General features: G+C 32.7%; 1 protein-coding gene across 4 annotated transcripts in view; it reads left to right on the forward strand.

The window, feature by feature from the left end:
• sim (bHLH transcription factor single-minded) overlaps positions 1 to 18,870 on the forward strand; it is a 150,073-nt gene that overhangs the window by 13,576 nt on the left and 117,627 nt on the right. The window contains exon 1 of one of the 4 annotated variants that reach the window (XM_072530543.1): positions 3,866 to 4,018. The exons of 2 other annotated variants lie outside the window; for them this stretch is intronic. The gene's annotated coding sequence lies outside the window, so the exon portion shown is untranslated. Of the gene's footprint in view, positions 1 to 3,865; positions 4,019 to 18,870 lie in introns of those variants that run through there. One more of the 4 variants, XM_072530545.1, reaches the window with a different exon arrangement.

Consider the following 18,870-nt stretch of genomic DNA (forward strand, 5'->3'; position numbering starts at 1 on the left):
AGTCGGCCTCCAGTCAATACTCAGAGGCCCGGTGTAGCTCCCACTAGATCAGCATTCTAGCGGAACTCTAATCACTAGCGCGCGTCGATGGAAGAGGAACTTTTGGTGGGAGTGCGTGTGAAACCATAATTATTTGAGCATTTTTCAATGTTTTCGTAAATAACTGTCTCATTTGGCCTTCCAGAGCGCTCAGCATCATTAATATCGGTACAAACGCGTTTGAATTTACCAAACCATGAAATCGATCGAGCAGAGTCCCAGAAACATTTTTTGAGCCATTGCTTAGTTTGTAAGCCATTTTTTCCCATCAAATTACAGTGATAAGTTAACACACGAAATTTCTTTCCATTGTTTATAAAAATCATACAAGAACCTCACTTCAAGCACTGGATCTGAAGACGACGTGATGAAAGACAAATTTAACGGTTTTTTGTCGAACGTCACGTGCTGCGAAACATTGCGGTTATACTGTGAGCCAAGATCACCTCAATATTCGTCAGAGGGAACATGATATCTCAGCGATAAGCAGAAGAAATTCTGGAACATTTATCCCCAATTGAACACGTGTGGGACATGATGCGGCTTCTTAACTTAGGACTTCCTCCTCAAACTCTGGGAGTACTTCGGGAGGAATTAATTAGTGCATAGAACAAGATATCCTAGGAGGATATTGATCAACTAATCAAAAGCGAGCCCAGGCGATCCAAGAGTGTATTGCCCAGTGAGGTGCATCAACACATTATTAATTGATTTTCGTTTGGATTCTTCTTCTTCCCGTGCCATATCAGAACTATCCGACGTTGGCGATCACCATTGCGAAGGCTTCTCGATCGTCTGCAATATGGAATAATTGTCCTGCATTTAATATCTGTGTCCATTCACGAATGCTTTTAACCAAGAAACTTGTTTTCTTCCTACACCTCTGCGGCCCTCTATTTTGCCTTTAAGGATCAGTTATAATATTTTATATCGACTTCCCCTTACTATATGTCCCAGATAAGACATTTTTCGATGTTTAATAGTCTTTAGCAGTTCTCTATCTTTGTTGACGCTCCTTAGTACTTCTTCATTAGTTTTCCTAGCTGTCCAAGGTATCTTCAGCATTCATTTATGAACCCATATTTGCCATGCTTCAATTTTGTTCATGATCGATACTTTTAGCGTCCACACTTCTGCACTATACAAAAGTACGGACCAAACATAGCACTTAACCATCTTTGGATAATTGTACAAAATATTGTCAAACTATTAATAGTTTATAATAGGTGATGGGATTTCTATGTCACTTAGTACCTCTTCTTCTTCTTAAAGTGCCTATCCGTTCCGGACGTTGGCGATCATCACGGCTATCTTCACTTTGCTAACTTAGTACCTAGATATACATTTTGCCATATGCGTGTCCGGTAGATATAAGTATATTTTTAATGTATTTATGGTAGTTGGTTCAGAAGAGCAGCTATGAGCTGGGCCTCGGATAATTAAAATAAAGCCCTATTTTTATTATTATATTTCTTATTACATCGCCCCACCAAATCTTAAATTGCCGACGGTAGCATCACATCTCTAAATTTTCGATATTTTTTTTGTTATAATTGAGAGTCCAATTCACATAATAGGGCGCTACATAGTAACATCAACAGTCTTGATACTAGAGGGATGATTATATCTCGGCCGCAGAAGAATTTTTTTATCTTAATTAAAGTGACATTGGTGTTACGTATTAAAACTAGTGATCGAGGTTGACTACCTTATTGAACATAGTTGACGGCTTGTACTGTTCCAACATTTTCTGAAGCTGAACAAGCACAACTGGTTCATATGTATTTTACCGTTTGCTCTTCCTTCCATTTAATGAACTTGTCCTATTCTTTTTTACAAGCGTCTTCCGATTTTTAAGGTATTAACCGCGATTCTGCTTTACTATTTAAGTAATCAATGTAAGAAGTCATTTTTAAGCAATATACAACCAGTAATAACAATTAATCTGATGTGACAGATTGCAAATTAATTTTTGTTTTTCTCATTTCCATAACGAAAGGTATACTGATCGTATTTTTCATATAAAAATGCGTGCACGTCACAATTTATATAAAGTGACGTCACTTATATTTAAAATTTCCAGAACGTCAACCTTGGAGTTCAAATTTTCCTAACACATCTAATAATACGAAAACCATTCGGAACTGCTCGATCTTTCATAGGCATCAACATGGTATAATAATCAGAAAAATGTTATCATCATTATATTGGGAATTTTAGAATTATATTGATTAAATAACCAAAAACATGTGTTATTATTAAGAATATAAATTTTATGAAATAACTCTTTAAGTCTAATATTCCACAAAATAATAATTATAATTAAATATATTAGACAATTGTACGCAACTGATACAGGAATACTTCAAAATTGTTTAAAGTGTTGCCGCTTTTTTAGAGTAAGAATTTTGTTTATGTTTTGATTTCTTACACAATTTGATCATAATATATTATATATTATTAAATGGTATTTATAAATACATATTAAATTTAGACTAATAGCTTTAAAAACTAATTATTGTTGTGTAGTGTGATTGTGCTATGCCAAAACAACTAAATAGTCTGTAGAAAGCTCATAGGCTTTTATATAAGATAGATTATTTTGAACAAGAAATAATGGCGGGACGTTTTTACTATTAATGCTCTAAAAGAGGTAAGTTTAAAATTTAGAATATATAATTTTGTATTAAAATGTTTTCTTATGTATTTTAGTGTGTTGCGGTAGTCTTAAAACTAAGTGTATTTACTGCTATAATATTTTGACATATAGTTGACATTATAAAAATTCCTCACTTATTCTGATGTTTTGGCAACGCTGTGGGGTTCTGACGTCGTAAATCTTGAATGACGTGCACCCATTTTTATATGAAAAATACTATACATCACAAATTCAACCATTTTACATTATTAGCTCCTATTTCAATTTTTTGTAGTAATATACCATTATTTCAAAGTGTACCAATAAAAAAAATAGCGTAAAATATTCGTGGATAACGTGGATAACTCAATATCTACTTATACTTTAATATACTATTTATATCAATACAAAACACAAGATGGACTATATAAACATGACATCCTTGCTGAGATGACAGTATTCTGCTACTTATGGTATTTTCTTGACATCCCCAAAAAGTATGCATTTTAGATTATTGGGGTATGTTCCGAAATGCCATAATTTGTTGTTGTTTGTTTGGGTTTATAAGATGCCAAAACTTAAATAAATAAATATTCAACAACTGGCAATTTCGATACGTCTGGATATTTCCTTTTTTACTTTCGTCTGTTTATTGATGTTCCCGAATACCAGTTGTTTATTACTTTTTCGATTTGAGTGCCATTTATACCCATATGCGTGGGCTGTATTGAGGACGACGCATTTTCTTTTCTTGGCATTAATTTTTATCTCATACTGTTACAGATAATATTCATATTGCAAGTAATCGCTGCCAATCTGCTCTTCACGCAAATAACAGCATATCGACTGTTGGTCGAATATTATTTATTTACTCGACATTATATCCCATATGATTAAAATCAAAAGTTCTTCCCTCAATCTGTATATTATAACCACCACCGTGAATTGAAGGCATATTAATTTTTTGTTGATTTCAAAACGTGACTTGGCTCTTAACCAACTCGGAAAGAAAAGGCCAGGAGGTCACGTTCCGGATGAAAATGTACATGTTGGTATAAAGGACATTCCAGTTTCACTTTATTCCCGGGAATACGTAATTCGACACGTTCAGTTTTAGTCACATTATTTCCCTATGTTTCTGGCCGTCTTCGCGTTTAGTTTAACTTTGAGTCTGGAATGGATTGCTGCTTTGGCTTCATAGTCAAGAAGCGGATCTGGAGTTAGTAACAATTTGTTGTGCGATGTGTGAATTTAACTCAATGGTTTTAGTGCGGGAATACTATATAAAGTTTAGTGAGAGTGGAAAAGTAAAAACATGGATAAAATGAAGATATTTAGCTAGTAAGTTCATTTTCATTTTTAAATAATACAGTTAAAAGTTCTTACATGTGATATTTATTATTATAACTGTACAGAGACTTCCGTAAGTTGCTATTATTTATGGGAGGAAAAGTTATTTACGACTGGAATAATATACTTCATTTATTAGTCCATTGTTTCACAACTTTTGCTCAGAATTATAAAGATCTGCTTCAATTGTCATGAAATTTGAAATACACATAGGAAACATGTCAAACAAAAAAAGTTATATAGTGGCGATGTGTGCTTTTACCCTAGGGGTGAGTACCACCCCTTCTTGGGGGTGAAAATATTTAACTTCCGGAAATCGATAGAGAATTCAATTTATGGGAAAAAATGCTAGTTTTGCTTTTTTCTTTTCTCGCTAAGTTAATATTTTATAAGTTATTCACTCTTGAAATTCCTCCTCAAAATTCCCAACAATAGAAACTTTGGTTCAATTAAATATCTTTAAAATTAAAGAAGTTATAGTACGAGAGGAGAAAAAAATGTTCACTGGGTAGTGTATTCTTCATAAACTTTTGAAATTGATCATCCAGACAGTACAGAATTCATCATTTTCTCACATTGTTTTACTTGGTGCGATATAGCTTCAGCATTTTATAGTAAAGGTAAAATTAAATTTTTTAATAAACATCAGATATCCCAGATAGGGCAAAAATATTTAACAATAGTAATGCAAAGTTAGAATTAACTTTAGAAGCTGGAAGATACTGTACGATATTTTATTTGGCCTTGAAAAAGATATACAGTTAAAAAAATTGGGCAGTGTGCAAGATTTATCAGCTTTCTTGAGCAGATGCACTACAAGCTAATACAAAAAATGCTGCTGTGAAACTCTCATCGCTTGTTTCATTAGTTGATTACTCTCCATGATGATTTTAAAAGAGTTTATGTGTAATCTCAAATTTGGCTTGGAAACAAAAATATTTGCCCTACTGATTGGGGATGGATAAATTTCGAAGGTTGCAATTGTACACAAGGATGTGGTACAACGTTCAGCTGTCAAAAAGTTGAACTTTTGACACTCACATCACACATTATATTACTCTGTAATTAATGCAGACTGTGGAACTTGCTCTGGTGATAATTATCAAAACTGTCCTCCAATTACAGATCAAGAAGAGGAAACTATGATTTTTTCTGATTTTTTCTGACGGATATTCTCAAGTTAAAGTTGATTTCATGTAATCGAATGAACTATTTTACAATAAAGTCGTCCCAGGAACGCAACTCAACAATATTGGCAATATCATTTTAAAGTCGTCTACTTTAAAATGTATAATGTATAACTAATTGTCAATATAAATGAGTCAGATAAAATTAAATTATTAGAAGAATTTTTCACCAAGTAACAAAAAAACAAAATTTGTTTAATTTACTAATGTTTGTATTTTGAGAACGATTTCTGAAGTGGAAATTGAAACGTCAATAAACTTACTTTAACCTTTAATTGGGGCTTATTCCCATTTAAATAGTAATTAAAATACTATATGTATTAAACATTTATTACACAGAAATACTTAACTCTTTTATTTTTTACCTTTATAGACACTTTACAGTTTTTAATTATAATACACAAAATATACATTTTTTAAATTTTATCTAGTAGTTTATTTTTTTTTGTCTATAATATTTTGTAAGAAAGAGTGATAGAAAGGGAAATAGTTTAATAATACTAAGGAGGTTTTGAATGAATGCACTCACAATATTGTTCAATTTGAAATTATAGTAAACAATTTTTATACATTACTCTATAAAGGGTGGTTTTTAAGGTTTGAACAAATGCTTTACATAACAAAAACAATTTTTAAATAGCAAAAAAAAATTTTCTATCATACGTAGACCATTTCAAAGTTTGAAGCATGGAATTTTTATGAATTTTAGTGTCTGGGATGGTTTATAAGGGTTGAAAATATTATTGCGACATAAAACTATAAAAATTCAATTGAATTTTCAGTTCACTATAAAATGCATTATTAGATAATTTTCCTTGTGAATTTTGTCTTAAAGGGTAGTTTTTAAGGGTTGAAAAACAATTATATATTATACAATGTATTTCCATATAATAAACAAATCTTTATTTTAAACATGATTAATATTTAAATGAAGATTAAATCTACAGTTTTATATTTCTGGTAAAAAAGGGTAGCTTTCACCCCTTAAAAACAACAACCGCACATTTTAATTATATAGCTTTTAAAGAAAATTTTGAGGCTTTACAATATTTTACCGTGAAATATTGGACTATATGGCCATTAAATGAAGTGATAATTTGTTTTATATTTAACATTATTGTGAATTATAAGTCTGGAAGTATTTTATTGATATTTAGACCTTTAAGTTCGAAATTTATTTCAAAATTTTACAAGAAAAAACAATTTTTTTGTTTTATCAGCGTTAGAAGACAGTATTAGTTCTTCTTCGTTTGAATTGTTATGCCTTTCACCGTCGGATCGCTTATTTTACGCTATCTTCCAGTTTTTTCGACTACCCCCATTGCACTCAATCCTTCGCTCTTCTCTCTGTTTTTTTTGTCCAATTTCATTTACTCCGTCCATCTTTTTTGTCCTTGGTCTGCGTTTTTTCCTTTATTCTCTTTGCTTCTATTATCCTTTTAGTTGAATTGGTTTGGGTTTTACTCATTAGCAGCCCAACGGTTTCCTCTTAGTTTTTTCTAGTAGAGATCCATGTTGGTCTTTTCACAATCCTTATTAGATATTTTTATTCCATAGCTGTTATGTTGAGGTAATAGGCTGAGTCGACCTGAGGCCTGTGGATATTTATCTTTTTTCTGTGTAAGTCCATCTCTTCATCGTTAGAAATTATGACTTCTAAGTAATCGTATGTTTCTACCATCTCCAATTCTTTCTCTTTGATTTTTATTGTTTTATTCGTCGTTTATTTCTGTCTTTACGTTTTCCATCTTTCCCGTTCAAATTTTTGTCAATCAAAACGTACTAACAACTTGTTGGTTATATATTTTCCGGTAATTTTAAAAATAATCTTTTTTTGAAACCGATTTCCGGAGTGGAAACGTCAAATGTCAAACGTCAAACAATCAATTTTGGCTTAACCCGATATAGACATAATAATATTATTTAACCATATATAAACCATATTTAAATATTATTTAACCATAATATTCACATTATAATATTATCACTGTATAAAATTACAGTAATTGAAAACAATTTCTAGATTGGATGCTAAAAGGTGAAAAATAAAAAAATATGTAGTTTTAATTAAAATTATTGTGATTTATTCCAGAAAATTTTAAATACATATTCAATTAAAATTTAGTAATAAAAATGGTGAATGCGCTAAGTCATTTACAAGTTTTGTTTGAAATGTGAAAAATCACTAAATATATATGTAATTTGAATTCTAAACCAAAAATCAAAAATGTTTACGTCTGCGAATTGGGACTTCCTAGCCAGGTAGTAGTATTTACTTTATGAGCTTACCTGTTCTTTGTCAACACCAATATTTCTTTATTACTAGCTGTGCACTAATCCTCGTAATAACCACTAAAATTTCCCAACATCTGGCTATATCCGAGGGAAGTGTTTAGAAGTATTACAGAATGGTTTTTCCCTAATGTAGAGAAGCACTTTCGATTCAATTACGTTTACAACCGAAATAAAATATAACAATGATCAAAATTTCTGTATTGAAATTATTTATTGAATGAACTTCTGTGACTCAAACGAGATAAGAATAAACAATACGTTCTTTATTCAAAAGATTCAACATAAGTACACGTTTTAAAATATGGTAATATGGAACGACAAAGATCATTAATAGATTATTAATGATGGATTCGACCGTTACTTAATGAAAATTCGTTCGGTCTTTCCAGCCAAAGAATGTAAATTCGTTTCAGAGTGACTCAAAATTAAAATAAATTTTGTGGAAGTTTTGAAAACAAAAGTTTTCAGTATTTTATTGTTAGATAATAGATTATTATTCACAAATAGAGCAATAAACGATAACCTATATTATAATGGAAGAGGGAAGACTGATCTCACATAGTAGTAAGTATCAGAAGATTTGGCATTGATTTTGAACTACTCGTCGCAGAGATAGACACCAGTTCTGAATAGTGTTTGGTAGCATTCTTAACGCTAACCATGCTCCAGCTAGTTCCACTTTAAGTTAACTTGATAATAGTTTTCAAAACACATGTTACCATGGAGAAAAATGGTATGAGTTGGTTTCTTCCATTGGCATACGTGTTTTTGTTTATAAAAATAATCCGACAGCGATCTTTTTTCTTTTTAGATTGTTAATGTAGAAGTGCGCCTTCCTCTTATTTAGATTCCGATTCTGATTCTTTGTCATCTTGCCCTGAATTTGGTTCCTACATTTTATAGAATAGAAATATGCTTTATTCTCATTGAAAATTGTACAATTTTATGGACAAAGCTTACAAAATGTCAAAACATAACAATAACAATTAAAATTTACTAAAATTACATAAATCGTCAATATCACAAAAAAGTTGTTGCATGTGATACCCAAATATATATAAAAAATACTTTAGTTGCTTGTACCTAAACGTACTCTAATTTCTTAGTTATTCCTTCCACTGAATAATATGGTCTTTCAGATAGATAGGCTTCCGTATTGCTCTACCGTATTGCTCTTTTTTGTAATTTAAAAATAACATCAGATTGGGCAGCTGTACTAGAACAATGTACTCAATGTTTTGTCTAGTCACTCCCATGTTTAATTTAGATTGAAATCAACAAGAATCTGTTCAAGTGCGCTATGAAAGTTGTCAGTGTCGGGATGTTAGTAAAAATCTAACGCGGTACTGATTACGTAGTTCCGAATTTTGAATTATATTAAAATATTTTTTGTGTGCTAGATTAAATTTGCACTCTGTTGTTGTTTGTGATGAAGTCGATCAATCGGACACAGATGTTTCAGAGACAGCTTTCTCGAAATAGATAAAGAGAATGTACAAGGCCCTGCCTCTACACACTCAAATTTAGAAAGATCTGAAAGAAGTGGTCCCTATTATACTGGTAAAGATGGAACTAAATGGTTAGTGTACCAAAATCAAAACAAAGTTGGAAAAACCAACCCTCAAAATATTGTTACACGGATACCAGGTGTAAAAGGTGATGCAAAAGGAACCAAAAAAATATTGGAGTTTTGAAAACTTTTTTTCTCGGATGAAATCATTCAGTATATTACAGATTGTACCAACGAGAAACTTAGACACAAGAAACGCAAAACATTAGAGTCCTACAGATTTTGACGAAACGAGTGCATTTGTCGGGCTTTTATATCTTGCTGGTGTAAAAACCCAACATTTAAATACTTCAGAACTTTGGAGCACGAACGGAAAGGCCCCAGAATACTTTGCTGCTACTATATCACAACGCCCTTTTCACTCTTTGGTACAAGCTATTAGGTTTGATGATATTGAATCTAGAGTAAAAAGAGTCCAAGAACATCATTTGGCGCCTGTGCGATACGTTTTGGATAACTTTGTTGGGAAGTGTTTACAACATTACTCGGTGGGTAGTTACATAACAGGGGATGAGATGCTTGACTGTTTCAGAGGGAGATGCAAGTTCCGCCAGTATATTGCAAATAAACCTGCGAAATATGGCATAAAAATCTACGCTGTTGTAGACTCTCGAATGTTTTATACACATAACATTGAAATTTATGCAGGTAAACAATCAACTGGTCCATATTAACTAAAGAACGATGCCCATAGTGATGTAACAAGACTTTTAAAATATTGTAATGGTACTGAACGCAATATAACTATGGACAATTACTTTACATCTGTAGGTATCTTTGGCTAATGACTTGGTACACAACCACCGTATAACGTTAGTTAGCACATTACGTAACACCAAGCGAGAGGTTCCCCCAATTTTTTTAGATACTAAATAACAAAAAAGAAATAGCAGCATGTTTGCTTGGGGAGTCAATCCCAATAAATGCGTTCTTACCTCATATGTACCAAAACCTAATAGAAATGTGCTGATGCTGTCGACGTTTCACAAAGATGGTGAAATTGATCCAGAGAGTGGCGATGCAATGGAACCTTCAGTCATAACATTCTATAATCTAACAAAAGGAACTGTTGATGTGGTGGACAGGATGAAGGTAGAATATTCGACTACAAGAGTGAGCTACCGTTGGCCTTTAACTGTTTTTTGTTCTTAACTCAATATTGCTGGCATAAATTCATAAATTGTTTACTATAGCAATACAGACATAAAGCTCAAACGAAGAATATATCTGACAGATCTTGCTAAGCAACTTAAGAAGCTTCATATTGTTCGTCGGTCAAGATTACATCACTGTCAATTCCACTAAGGCAAAAAATTATAAATATTCTAGGAAATAAATCCATTCCAGTTGATGCTGCCGAACTTCGTTGTTTCTTTTGCCCGAAGAGAAAAACTGATTTACTCAGCACCGATGTCATACATGTTTAAAATCCGTATGTAGATTTGTAAATAGAGATAGTAAATCCGATATGTAAACAGAGAAGAAGATTCTTAAATTAATAACTTGGTTTTTTTTGTTGTTAATTTTTTTGGTTGTAAACAGTTGTTCTTTAATAAAACCGTTAAAAAAATTACATAAAGTTGTCATTTGCAACAGTTATACTAAATTATATTTTATCATGCCAGTCGTTCAATTTTCCAATAAATATATTAAATACATAAATAAAATAACAATATTAAGCTATGAAAAATACTGCCAAGTACCAAATACCTTCTTCTTCATGTGCCTTGTCCGTTCCGAACGTTGGCAATCAACATGGCTATTCTGACTTTGTTTACGGCAGATCTGAATAGTTCAGCAGATGACAATCCGAACCATTGCCGCAAGTTTTGGAGCCACGAGTGTCTTCTCCTCCCTGGACCCCTTCTTCTGTCTATTTTCCCTTGAACGATCAGCTGTAGTACTCTATATTTTTTATGTCTCATAACGTGACCCAAGTATTCCAACTTTCTTTTCTTTATACTTATTCCTACCTCTCTCTCTTTACCTATCCGGCGTAGTACCTCTTCGTTGGTCACGTGCTCAGTCCAGGATATACGTAATATACGTCGGTAAGCCCACATTTCGAAGGCCTCTACTTTTTTCATCAATGTTGCGGTCATTGTCCACGCCTGCATTCCATATAACAAAACCGGGAATACATAACATTTCAGAAGTCGAATTTTGAGAGGTAGGGTGAGGCTTTTAGAGGTGAAAATTTGCTTCATGCTAGTGAACGATGCTCTTGCCTTTTCTACTCTTATACGTATTTCCTTCGCTTGATCCCAATTTGAGTTAACTGTTGTTCCCAAGTAGATGTACGAATCCACGTGTTCAATTCTTTCATTGTCTAATATCAGTTGCTGTGGTGGTTGTTGGGTTTTGCTTACATCCATTTGGTTTTTGTGATATTTAGTCTGAGTCCGTATTGTGCACTTGTTTTTTGTATCTTACTCATTAGGCAACTCAGTTCCTCCATGCTACTTTCTAAAATCACAGTGTCATCAGCATACCTTATGTTATTAATTATTTCTCCATTTATCTTCATGCCTTCTGTGCTTTTCTCGAGCGCTGTCTTAAATACTTCTTCTGAGTATATATTAAAGAGAATAAGAGACAAGATACAGCCCTGTCGTACCCCTTTCTTGATCTCAATTTTATTGGTCAATGTAGATCCTACTTTCACTTTAGCTGTTTGACCCCAATAGAGACTCGCTATTGTTCGAATGTCTCTGTAGTCGACTCCGATCTTATGGAGAACTTCAATTATCTTTTCGTGCTTTACGTTATCGAATGCTTTTGCGTAGTCTATAAAGCATATGTACACGTCTTTGTTCATATCTCTGCAGCGCTGGATGAGTACCTGTAGACTAAAAAGTGCTTCTCTTGTCCCAAAAGAATTCCGAAACCCAAACTGCGAATCTCCAATGTTATCCTCGCATTTTTTGCTTATTCTGTTGTAAATAACCTTGGTGTATGCCTTCGAAATGTGGTTAATTAGACTTATCATCCGATGTTGATCACAAGACTTTGCTTTTGGTTTTTTCGGTATGGCAACAAAAGTTGACTCTAGCCAGTCTTCAGGAAACTCCCCGCTGTTATAAATATTGTTAAAGAGTCTGACGAGTGAGTCTAGAAATTGACTATTTGTTTCGCACAGCATTTCGCACCAAATACCTTAAAAAAGGAAACAACGTTATTATGTTAGATAAAATCTAACACGGAACCTACGGCGGGAGATTCATAAGCAGTACCGATCGCGGGTTAATTAGATCTCTGAAATGTTGTATGATAAGATTAGGGTTGGTGCTATTTTTTTGGAATTGTAGTAGATTGCAATTGACTTGGAATTTTTACACTCCAAGGTGGAGATGAAGATATATTTTTGTATTGATATAATGGTGAAAATTGGTTCCAGTTAACTGGATTCTGCGGGGATATAAGACATTGAACTTTGAAGAATCATTAGTCATGGGTACGTCTAAAATGTTATTTATTGGAATTCTTTTATTTGCAGTTATGCTAGAAGTGTAATTAAGGGTTAATAGCTGCATATGAAGCTTTAGCGAGGTTCACCTATTTCAGCTATATTCACTTCATTTCAGCCATATTTATGTAACTTATCTAAAGGATTTAACGTTGTTGTGTTGTGCCAGCAGATGCAGATGCATATGCGACACATCAAATAGAAGGAGATTTGTATACCATAAAGCTACTAGATATGCTAAACTTCCTACGAGGAAGAGGTTTTCGTCAGCTATTCTAATTAAATACTGATAAATTATCAGCGAAGACAAGGGAAGACGGACACAAAAGATCGGAATAACAATGTAACTATGATAAAATTAAAATTTTATTGGAAAAAGAGGAATAATAGTGGTGTTCCATAGAGATTTTGCATTATGTTAAAATCGAAAATAAATTATATGTATAAGAATAATAATTGGATTTTTTATATAAATCAAAAAGCGTCCCCCCTATAATCGCTATTTAGGTACATTCTTTTTCTTATAAAAATGTTTTATTAGTATTTTATTGTAGTGATATCAAATATTTAACGTAACTAGACGACGCTATTAGTAATAGTTAATAACAAATTAGTCATACATTTAAAATTACGTCGAAACTTTGATTGTTCTACTTTTATTATTTATACGACAGAAATTGCACGTGTTTATCACCGATTCTGATTACTTGGAAAAGAAACTATCAGGTGTAATTTTAACCTCTTTTTACTAATATATTATGAATTTTCTGACGATTCAACCTACTAAAGTTTCCAAGATTTGATAAAATTGTAAAATATTAAAAAAATACTGTGAGAGCGGATTGTTTATATGAACTCTTTTAGGAAGATTGATATATTTTTTTTATTATACACAATGTTTATGGATATTACAATCTGATCAACGTTGAAAAATTTTTCTCTAACCAAAACTATTAGTCTCTCGATCCCCCCCCCCTCTCTCTCTCTCTCTCTCTCTCGCTCTCTCTATCTCTCTCTCTCTATCTCTCTCTCTCTCTCTCTAGCTCACAACCCATGTACCTTTACTGCCCATACGGCCATCTTCACTCTATCATATCTTCTCTCACATCTTGCATTACCAGGACATTTAAATATATATTTTAAGTTATTATCCCTTCGTATGAGTCTAGATCTAAGGGCCGACTGGATTATCCCATATTTCGTTGAATTATCCGTTTATTATGGGCTCTTTGCACGTTTTCTGCTCACCTAAGCCTTTAGGCTTGTATCATCTTGATTATGGCTTGCCCCGACAGCTGTACGCGCCCTGTGAAGCACGGTGGCGGCTCAGTTAAATTAGAAATTGAAAATTTTTTGGTGTAACAGGATCAAACCCAGGCCGTCTGACTTGTTAAAATAGTAAAGTTAAACCAGTTAAGCTACTGAGCTTACAAGCCGCCACAAGTGGCGGCTTGTAAGTGTTGATACCACCCGGATAACTTACTATAGTGTATTTTTATGTATGAGAGAGTAATAAAACAATAAATTATGTATGCAAATCACTAAACTGTTGATACAGGTGACTCAATGAAAAACAGATATTTGTCAACAAGTTTACAGAAGTATATAGGAAAACAATTTTAAATTGAGTATGACCACCAGGTATAAAGGTTGGAGCAGAATAGAATACAATAGTTGTGAGGGTTACTAATCCCTAAATAAGGTTGCCAGTGTCGGAGTGATGGAGGTTAACAGGTACTAATGAATTTGCAAGAAATGTAAGATGTTTATTTTATTGGTTATATATAACCAATAAAAGTTTAATAAGTACCTACCTATTTGCAAAATAAAGTTTAATTCTTTAGATAAAATAAAACGTTTTATTTTATCTATTTGCAAAATAAAGTTTAATTCTTTGCCTATTTGCAAAATAAAGTTTAATTCTTTAGATAAAATAAAACGTTTTATTTTATCTGAAATGAGTGCATTCCACGAAGTAAGGGTTTCAACAATCAAACATTTAATTCTTTAATTCCAGGAATCTACGACAGTAATTGACTAGATAATTACCTTCTAAACTTATTCCACAGAAAATGTGATAGTGGGTTTTTCCATTTTGTATATAGGAAGGTCCAAGTGGCGTATTCAAAATTCTTAACAGTTCACTAAAAGTAGGTACTTCAGTTGCAAGGTGCAGTTTATTGTGTATACTAGTGTTATGGAAAATTTGGAAGTGCCGTGTAAACGCCGAAAAATTGGTCCTCTAACAGTTAATGAAAAAACATATTAATATTTAATTGTTTTAAATCATTTACAGACAAACGTTTATGTGAAAGTGTTGATGAGACCGTTGAGTTAGTTAGCAGTACACTTGGTGTTGGGAAATCTACGATTTACAGAGTTATTAAAGAAGAGAAATGTGGTAGTTTTCAAATGCCACGTAATGCTCCAGGGAAACCAAAATTTCAAATAGAATATCATTTTAAAGAAGGACTTCGACGGAAAGTGCATGAATTCTTCTTTAGACAAGAATTTCCAACATTGGATAAAGTTCTTGTCTCAGTTCGAGATGATAAGGATTACCCAGAAATGAGTCGAAGTACGTTATGGAAACTTTTAAAAGAAATCGGCTTCCGCTGGAAAAAGAATCCCAGAAAGTCTATTTTATTAGAAAGAAGCGATATTGTCATATGGAGAAGACATTTTCTAAGAACCATAAAGGAAATGAGAAACCAAAAAAGAAAAATATTTTATCTTGATGAAACATGGATCAACGAGGGTCATACACCAAATAAATTTTGGCAGGATGAAACTGTTACAAGTCAAAGGCACGCTTTTGTAAATAACTTATCTACTGGTTTAAACCCACCATCAGGAAAGGGACGCAGGCTGATAATAGTACACATTGGCAGTTCAGACGGTTTTGTTGAAGGTGGTTTATTAACTTTTGAATCAACTCGTACCGGTGACTACCATGAAGACATGAACGCTGATGTCTTTCAAGAATGGTTCGAACAAATGATAGATCTTCTTCCTAAGAACTGTGTAATAGTAATGGATAATGCAAGTTATCACTCCAGACTTATAGAAGGACTGCCCACAACCAAGTGGTTAAAAAAAGACTTGCAGAATTGGTTGAGTTCAAAAAATATTACGTACCATCCCGGATCTATAAGAAAGGAACTTTATTCGTTGTGTGCCCTTCATAAAGAAAAATTTAAAAAATACGAAATTGATGAAATTGCCAAAAATCGTGGAATGACAGTACTTAGATCCCCACCATATCATTGTGAATTAAACCCGATTGAACTGGTATGGGCACAGATAAAGAGTGAAGTTTTAAGAAAAAATACCACTTTTAAAATTCATGATGTTAAACAGTTGTTTTTGGAGGCCGTAAATAATGTAAAACCTGAAAACTGGGAAAAAGCAGTAAATCACACTATTAAAGAAGAGGAAAAAATGTGGAAGCTGGACAATATTACTGATAAAATGATCGAGCCAGTTATTATAAATCTTGGTTCTGAAAGTTCATCTTCTGAATCTGATTTGGATTTGTAACAAGTAGCTGTAAGTTTTATATTAATATTTTTATTCATCTATTTAACATACCTTAGACGGTTTTAAAAACTCTTTTTCTCTTTTGTAATTTTTAAAAATTAAAAAAAATGTGAATTTTTTAAAACCCTTTTTAATGTAGGCCAGTCAGTTCTAATATAGTGTGTGATAAAAGAGGTCACTTTTGTTTACATACACATAACACTTTATAACACTGAAATAATTCATTTATTTTTTACAATTATTCAAAGTAATTTTTCAATTAATCTTGAGCACGCCCATGGAGTGGTCGGAGCTACCAGTTAAAATTATGCTAATTACTCTCTCGTTCATAAAAATAAACTATAGAAAGAAATTGAAAACTCTTAACAATTTATTACCAAAATATTAACATGTACCATTACTGACTGCACTGCTTTTCACTAATTCTAACCAATCAATAATATATCTATAGGTATATAAACAAGTACACAAGGTGAAAACTAGGAATGACTTTTGAAAAGCAAGCATTTTAATCGAACCCAGCCTGTGAGACTTGTTCACCCTTTAGAATTACGTTCGGGTGTAACAATTCATTGGAGCGAGGTGTATTAATTCGAGTGTACCCAGGAATGACTCCACCGCGCTCCTATGGTTTCTGTTGACGTTTCGCCTGTTGTTCAGGCAAAACGGTGTCTTCAGGTTGTTGTTGACTACTAGCATTGTAGCCAGTGCCCATGTCTTCATTTGATTATGGATTTGAAGGGTGCGGCAAAGCTTACGCGATGTCGTCTTGTTAAATCTGAGGTTTCCTGAGGTAAGGCCGGGAATTCGTCCTGGGTCTTCTATTCATTTTTTGATATTTGGCTCCTCGGTGGGAGGGCATTTTTTGGCTGCTTTTCTTCCGTTTTCGAAGTCTGTTTTTCCGCTGTTTTTCGTGGCTGTTTTCCGCTGCTTTTGGGGATTGGGGATCTTAGAAAATCCTACAATGGGCAGTAAAATTATGGACACAATTTTAGAAGGAGAAGGAAACTCGATCTGTAAACTACGTACCGGCGTATTCCAACTCTTTGTCGTGGGGATTTCTTGTATTTTGTCATGTTCTTCTAGCTTTTAGTTTGTTTAAAACTAGTTCTTGGGTACAATGTTGATTTTTGGTTATATGTAGGGGTTTCCTTCTTGTACAAGCAAAGTAAAGTCCTTTAAGTCCTATCTTAACGTTTATATTTAGATTTCTATATTCTTAAAACGTTTCCCAATATGAGTGGTTAGTGCACAAGCGCGGAATAGGTACAATATGCAAGATTTCTGTAAGTACAGTTATGGTTAGGGAATGTGATCAGAGCTAAGATCAATGCTGGATTTTATTTCGCAATTTATTAATAAGAATTCTCTTTATAATTGTAGAGTCAAGTAAATCTGGTATCTTGTTCCTAACAGTCGACCAATATGTTGACTCTCCAATTGATAGATGTTGTAGGTTACCTTTTTGTGTATGGGGCTTAGGGCTTAGCAGACGTTTTCCTATCTTTGTTATGTTATTTTTGATCCCCACGAGGTATTTTTGGCATTCCAGTCACCACAAATTTGGAAATGTGATCCTAGCGAGTTAAAGTAATTACATCATTCTTATGTTGAAATCGTATGTCAAGAAAGGACGCGGATAGCTGCTATAGTTATTGGTCACCTTATGTATGACTCTAGACCGTTGTTTCATTGAATTTTTAATAATTACGAAAATTACCTTTTTAAAAATATTTTTTTTTCAAATTTTACAGTTATAGTCTATATATATATATATATATATATATATATATATATATATATATATATATGTATATATATATATGTATATATATATATATATATGTATATATATATATATATATATATATATATATATATATATATATATATATATATATTTTCATATCATAAATCATTTCCACATTGTATATCAACGTATTTATCTGTTTTATCTTACAGTTTTTTACAAAAAGTTTAGTTCTTTATTTTTTAATACTGTATATTCCTCAACAAAAACATCCCTTTGTTTTTCAAACATTTTTTTATTTCACAACACGACGGTAACGTGAAAAACGATGTTTAAAGGTGGTATTAAGTTACTTCATTTAAGAAGGAAACATAAAGACCACCTATCTAGCATAAGGGCTTAGGGATTCCCTTTCTAACGACCGATACACAAATGTCTATACACGTGGGGCACATAATTTGTACTAGATGTCTGCTAAAATCATCTCGAGCGGAACTTACAGATTAGCGGATTAAAAATCGATTTGTGGGACAACCCATCGGGTATAAATTTTATAGATTGTGTAAACATTTAAATGGATGTTATATGCCATTCATAACTTGTATCTATGACTAAATTCATTCTAAATTAAATACGATGGAAATGGTTTATAAAATTTACTATTTTTAAGAAATTTTAACTGTATATTTATGAGCCCCGTAAGTAGTTGCATGCATAAATTTCTTGGTCATAAAACTGCTTAGGCAAAGGCTGAAAATATGGAAGAGACTATAGCCCAGTCAAGATAGAATTCCAGTTTAAAAAAATTCGTTAAAAAAAAAGAGTTCGGATTTAAAAGCATAAAGAAACGCAAAAAAGCGATTAAAAAATATAACGATTTTATGAAAAAAAGCTGGTATCAACTTTTGTGATGACCAAGACCATTGAAACAATGAGAGAAATGTTTCTCTTTAATTATTTTACCGGGGTGAAAATTATGCAACTGACATCGTAATGTGTCCCTTGCTGAGTTCTATAGATATCGAGGTTGATTTC

Source organism: Diabrotica undecimpunctata, chromosome 4 (assembly GCF_040954645.1).
Source record: "Diabrotica undecimpunctata isolate CICGRU chromosome 4, icDiaUnde3, whole genome shotgun sequence".
Lineage (NCBI taxonomy): Eukaryota > Metazoa > Arthropoda > Insecta > Coleoptera > Chrysomelidae > Diabrotica > Diabrotica undecimpunctata.